The sequence below is a fragment of the Anabrus simplex genome, chromosome 1 (assembly GCF_040414725.1).
Source record: "Anabrus simplex isolate iqAnaSimp1 chromosome 1, ASM4041472v1, whole genome shotgun sequence".
Classification (NCBI taxonomy): domain Eukaryota; kingdom Metazoa; phylum Arthropoda; class Insecta; order Orthoptera; family Tettigoniidae; genus Anabrus; species Anabrus simplex.
The window spans coordinates 272,817,964-272,824,821 of record NC_090265.1 but is presented as its reverse complement, the minus strand read 5'-3'; positions in this window follow the sequence as shown (position 1 = coordinate 272,824,821).

Below are 6,858 nucleotides of genomic sequence, written 5' to 3'. Positions count from 1 at the left end.
ATATTATAAGTCTTGCTTCCTCATACAGTTTCTTCAGGTGAGTGACATACTTTGGAATAGAAAAGTTAAGTCCTTTTGTTTGTGGTGTTGCAAATGACACTGGGCTGAGAACGGCAGAACATTCGGATAGTAAGGGTTTAGTATCTGAATCATCTGAGGTTTCACTTGGTATATATTCACTGTCGTCTGCTGAAATATCAGACGTTTCTCCTCCTGACATTACTCCTGCGTCAGCCGTTTCGCTTCTGATTAGTGATGATTGCTGGCTCGCCGTAAGTCAGCATTGGAGTGTATTTTAAGTCGGGCACGGGCAATATTTGGAAGAACGGCCCAACTCAATATAGCACATCACACGCCATCTATTGACACTACCGAGAAGCCATTTAGGTAGAATTTAGAACAGCCTCCAAGGAACGTATATATGCAATTTACCGAATAACGCCACAACCTGACTTAAGCCCTTCTTCCATCCATGTCTTCAATTATTGTAAAGGTTTGACGAAAATTTAAATCTGGCAGTTTGCGATTATGGGCAGAGGGGAAACGAGCGAAGAGGTCTAGGAAGTTGAGCGGGAGGGGACAGGGGAAGCACGGTGGAATGCGCATGCTATACTATATCTTTGCATAAGGAAGATAACTTCCAGTTCACCTCTGATTATTGAACCATTCTTAAGTTACAATAATGTACTTGTAAAATAGATAGAAAATATCCCACTGGTGCCAAAAACGTAAATTAAAAGAACAACATTTGAAAGAAATTGAAAAGTTGCCGTAAATATCAATAATTTTTGTCAGGAAGTCTACAAGTGCATCGACGACTGAAGAGACTGTTACTGGTGAATTAGAATCTTCCACAGATAAGCGAATAATGTCATATCTAAGACTGCTGTTTTAAGAGAGATTAGGTCTTTACGGAACTGGAAAGCATGAGCATTAGGAAGATGGTTTTAGGAACAATGAAAGGGAATCCTAATGTGTATTTTAAACTTCAGTCACATTGTATAGAATACTCGAAGTCGTAAATAATAAATTGCCGACCTCGTTGGTGTATTGGTAGCAATAATGCCTGCCACCCCCCGGAGATCCAGGTACCTTCCCCAACGCTACCTGGGAGGGGAGCTTGGTATGGGGTCTCATTAACTTGTTCAGGGCACTCCGAATTAAACCCAGACCCGACACGGAGTGGTCACACGTTTACTTACTTAGTAATAAATTGTTTAGTAAATGCACGAATTAAAAAACCAATGGTCTACAACCGCGGAGGACCTTGCCTTACCAAGTGACCGCTGTCCAACCTCTAGGACCTGTAGATTCCGATGTGTTGTGTGGTCAGCACAACACATCATCTCGGTCTATTCTTCGTTTTCTTGCCCGGGACTGCCATCTCACCGTCAGATTACTCCTCGATTGTAATCACGCAGGCTGAGTGGGCCACTTACCTGCTCTCAGGTACAACTGAAAATCGCTGATCTGGCCGGGAATGGAACCCGAGGCCTCCGCGTGAGAGGCAAACACGGTACTCCTACACCACGGGGCTGGCTAAATACACGAACACACAAGTAAAATTTTACTTGTGTCCTTATGTTTCAGGATCAGATTTAGTACTCAAGAATGAGGCTATGTGTGTCATAGAGCCTGGTTGCAGCTCTGCCTCTGCTAATGACAGTCCTGCTTCAAATCTTTCTTCTGCTGATCCTAGTTATTGGCCTGAGTGCATAATGGACGAGTTTAGAGAGCAATGTATTCAGCTTGGGCCTCAATACTTCCAAAACCGTTCAGTTATGGGAAAGTATCTTGAATCCAAACAAGTGCAAAAATCACAAAATCGTTATTTGTCAGACAGTTTGTTTATGCGCAAACTCAGAAATGTAGACTCTGTTGAAAGGATTTGGCTTGTATATTCACCATCAACTGGAAAAGTGTTTTGTTACCATTACAAATTACTTTCAAATGACGAGATGAAGTCTGCATTTTCTTCACATGGTTTTTGTAACTGGAAAAAGGCAGACGAAGTTGTCAGTAGCCATGAAAACAGTATAGAACATAGGAATGCAATTAATTCTTGGCTGTATAGGAAGAAAATTTCCTCAAGAGTTGATAGTCAGTTAGTTAAACAGATAACTTTAGAGTCCCAGTACTGGGGCGAGGTGTTGAAACGAATTGTGGCAGTCAAAATTTTTTTGTGTGTGCGAGGACTAGCATTTCCTTGAGAAAATGAGATTTTGGAGTGCATATTAATGGGAATTACTTAGGAATGCTTGAACTAATTTCCCAGTTTGACTCTTTTCTGAAGGAGCACATTTCAAAACACGGTAATGGGGGAAAAGGGAAGCCTTCGTATGTATCAAAAACAATTGCCGAATAACTGATTCATTTAATGGGGAAAAAGGTGTTAAATACAATCCTAAGTGAAATAAAAGAATTAATTTACTGATAATAGACTCTTCCCCGGATTATGCTCATGTAGACAAATTGTCAAATTGTATGTAGATATCTGCATTCTGGGGAAGGCAAAGAAAGGTTCCTTTGTTTTAAGGCTATAGAAAGCCACACGGGAAACTCATTGTTTAATGAAGTAAAATCATTTTTGGATAGCAAAAGCACACCTTTGAGTCAATGTAAAGGACTTTCTTGTGATAATGCGGCGAATATGTCTGGCCAGTACAATGGGTTTCAGGCACAACTAAAGAAAGAAAATAAATTTGCCCCGTTCGTGCCTTGGGCAGGACACTCATTAAATTTAGTCGGAGTAAGTGCTGTTGAATCCTGTCTTGAAGCTTTGAAGTTTTTTACTTACCTGCAACGACTGTATGTTTATTTCTCAAGCTCCCCTCGTAAATGGCCTATGCTGTCGAGAAATTTGGAACTGCACTTAAATTACAAACTTCTTCGCCTGCAGGGTTTGAGTCAAACCAGATGGTGTTTTCATTATGAAGCAGGGAAAGCCTTGGGTATCAACTATGACAATATTTTGTGTGTATTAGATATTATATGTAAGAATGCTGAAGAAAAACATGAGCCCCGGAGAGAAGCAAAATCACTGAAAAATAATTTCATAAAATTTGAATCGTCTTTTATGTGTGTCTTTTGGCATGAAATTTTGGAAAGATTTGATAAATTTAGTGTGAGTTTACAGAAACCTACACTAGACTTGTTAACAGGTTGTAAACTTCTGGAGTCTCTCGTTACATTCACAATCAATGAAAGAGGTAATTTTGACAAATATGAAGAGGAAGCTAAAAGGTTATGTGAAAAATATCTCACAGGGTTTGAGCACACATCTGAGTCTGAAAGACAATCAAAGAAGAGAGATGCTGACGGTAATGCCCTTAACGAAACTATTTTGAAAGGGAGAAAAAACTTGAAGTAGAAACATATTTGTTGATAATTGACAGTTTATTTAGTGGACTTAATAATCGCATTCAGCCTTACTAAGCATTTCAGTCATTGTTTCAGTTTGTAGTAGACTGTAAGGTTTCGTGTACTGTGGACGAAATTTTTCTTAAGGTAAACCATGAGTGAATTTTCGTGAAAATCGATGAAAAATTGAAATTTTGATTTTGAAGTTATAAAATACCCCACCTTCTTCTATCGAAATATTGCATCGCCGAATGGCAACCGCCATTTTTAAAGTCCCTGCAGCGATTTAAATGTCTCGCGGAGCTTTAATCTCTGCGAGCGCCGCGCCCACTTCTTCACTCCATGCATTACTTAGTTTCATTTACATTTTCGTTGCACTGTGTTTGAATCCAATGCGCTAAAACTTTGGCAAAATGTTCCTGTAGCCATGGGGAGTGTTTGGAGTTAAAATTTCTCATACTTACTGACCTAGTCATGTTCAGAACGCTTTATGAAATAAATGCCCTGCTTACTGTAGTTCCTTTATTACAGAGATATTTTATAATCTCAAATAAATATTCTTCTTCAAAAACACGTATTTTGTGTAGAACTGAGTACTATGAATACAATTGCAGAAGTATTTATATTGATTATTTCCTCCCTCTGCTTGTAAACATTGTACTTACCTCGTGGTCGTGTTTATATGGATTGTTTTTCGTGTGTGTTAGAAAGTAGTGCTTGTTTCTTTTAGTTTTCTGCCTTGAAATTAATTATTTAGTAATGGCAAGGTTGAAAACACCGCGAAGTGGTTATAGGATTCAAAGGAAACATCCATCTAAGAAATCAAGAGCTGGAAAATTGTCTTTCTCTAAAGCTAAACAGTTAGGCCTAAATATTTCTAGTAATTGTGAGAGTGAGCCACCTATTCTGGTTAGTTCAGTGAATAGTGTACCAAATCAGTGTGATTCTGACTCTGCTGTTTCATTTTCAGCAAGTGAGAAGAAGTTTGTTGCCTTTGATGAGAGAATTAATATTCCAGTAACTGGTAAGGCTGAAAATTATGAACTATCCAGTGTTGATTACACACTTGTACATAGTGGGGTTTGGAAGCAATTATTTCAGGGATTACTGTATGGTGATTGCAAGTCTGACAGTATCAATGTTTACACATCTGAGAATTTAGGTTACTGCTCGAAACTAGTAGTGCAGTGTAAAGCCTGCTTGAACATTTCATCTCAGGTGTATACTTCACCAAGAATTAAAGATAAAGATCCTGAGAGGCCACCTTTTGACGTCAACAATAGGATGGTTGATTCATTTTTATCTCTAGGAAGGGGGCATTCTGCTATGCAGATATTCTCAATGAATATGGGAATGAATACCATGGGGTCAGGCCTTATTCAGAACTATTGAATAGGTTAGTTCAAGAAGGGCAGGTAGTGAAATCAGAACTTTTAAATCGTAGTTGTATAGTTGTACGTGCAGCTTACATTGAGTCTGATCCTTCACTAAAAGACAAAGAAGTCATTGTCATTTGTGTTTCCTATCATGGCACATTCCAAAAACGTGGACATACCTCAAATTATGGCATAGGAATAGTAACAGATGTTCTGACAGGAATTGTAGTCGATTTTGAAACTCTTTCAAACATTTTTGGGATGTGTGTTTCTGCTGTAGAATGTTTAGGAGAGGACTCTCTGGAACATAGGAAGTCGTATCAGGACCATATTGCCAATGGAAATTGAAAGAAAAACTACTCAGATTCATCCAATGCTATTGAAAAGGATGCAGCTGAAATATTGTGGCGAAGGTCAATCATGGATAGGAAACTTAGGTACACTAACATGTTATCCGATGGGGATGCAAAATCTCATGCACATCTGAATGACATTCAAGTTTATGGTCCTGATGTCAGTGTTGTTAAAGAGGAGTGTATCAACCATGTATCAAAACGTTTAGGAACTGCTCTTCGCAATCTTGTAAAGGAATGGAGGGGTAAAGGTGTAACACTTGGTGAAAAAGGACAGGGGAGTTGAACTGACAGCATGATAAGGAGGCTTACTAACTATTATAGGAATGCCATATCCAACAACATAAATGATGTGGAAAAAATGAAAAGGGACATTCATGCTACTCTGAGGCACTACATTTCAAGTGATGAGAAGCCACAACATGGCACTTGTCCAAAGGGGGTGGACTCCTGGTGCTGGTACCACAGGCAGGCTGCAGAGGGATGTGTTGATACACAATCAAAAAGAAAAGTGCAGTTGTCTGAAAATATTGCATTCAGAATTATGCCAATCTACCTCAGACTGGCCTCTACTGCACTTCTAGAAAGATGTACACGAGGCCAAACACAGAATGCCAAGGAGTCGCTCCACCATGTGATAAGGAACAAATGCCCAAAAGAAGTGTTTGTTTCAAAAAAGAAACTAGATTTATGTGTAACCAGAGCTGTCAGTGAATTCAACATGGGGAGTGTTAAATCACTGGAGCTTCAGCAAGAGGTCAAGATGAAGGAGTGGTAGAGTGTGCTAAAAGAATTTCAATGCAACGCGACAAGAGTTTGATATACCATAGCAAGAAGCGAGGTACTACCTGTGGAAAGGACCAGAGAAAGAAGAAGAAGATTGCTAAAGCATCAGGAGAGCAGGAGAAAAAGAAATCTGAGGGCCCCACATATGTACCAGGAGGATTTTAGAGTGAGTACTACATGCAGATCTAATCGCTGTTTTCTCATACTTCAAATTTTCAGTACCTTCCTGTATATAAAAAGTCTCTTGCGTTACAGTTCTTGACCCCCTCGTGTGTGCTTCTACAATTGTAGGGGGCTAACCTTGGTTACCCTCTTCAATTGAAGATCCTCTTCGTGGTGAGGGGGACTAGTAGCTCCATTCTTGCGATGCCGAATGGAGCCCTATTGGGTAACCGTTCGGCTTACAAGGAGGAGGAAGCTAAAGCACCGCCCAACCCTAAGGTGTAACGCGACCCGTGCCGATGGGGTGCATGGCACATGGGAGATGTGTCTTGGACGGAGCCTTCGAGATACTTGGCGCCCTCTCGAAGTAAGTAGCCTTACCCAGGTATGCGGGGCTCTGCCTGGGACTACATATATTTCCCTAGCTACTCGTGGGATTTGTATGAATACGGTAGCCATCCATAAACCGGAGAGCCCTTCTGGGGCCTCCGAGAGAAACTCTACAACAACGACCGAAGGGGACTCTTCGGAGATACCCTCGGATAGTTCATCTTCGACAGTTAGAGGGCTCACTCAAGAGGTGGGCAATCTACAGGTCCAGAAGAAGAAGAAGAAACAGCGCTCTGGCGCTGAAAAGAGGAGATACAAGAAGGCCTTAAAGGCCCGGGAGCAGGCCAAAGAGGGCCTGACTCCTGGGGCTGAGGGGACTTCTACTATCACAACAGCGACAACAGTGGAGGGATCCAATGGGCACAAGAGGCGGGACCCTGAAAAGGGCTCTGCTTCTAGGGCACAGAGGACCCCACCCACTAAGATGCCAG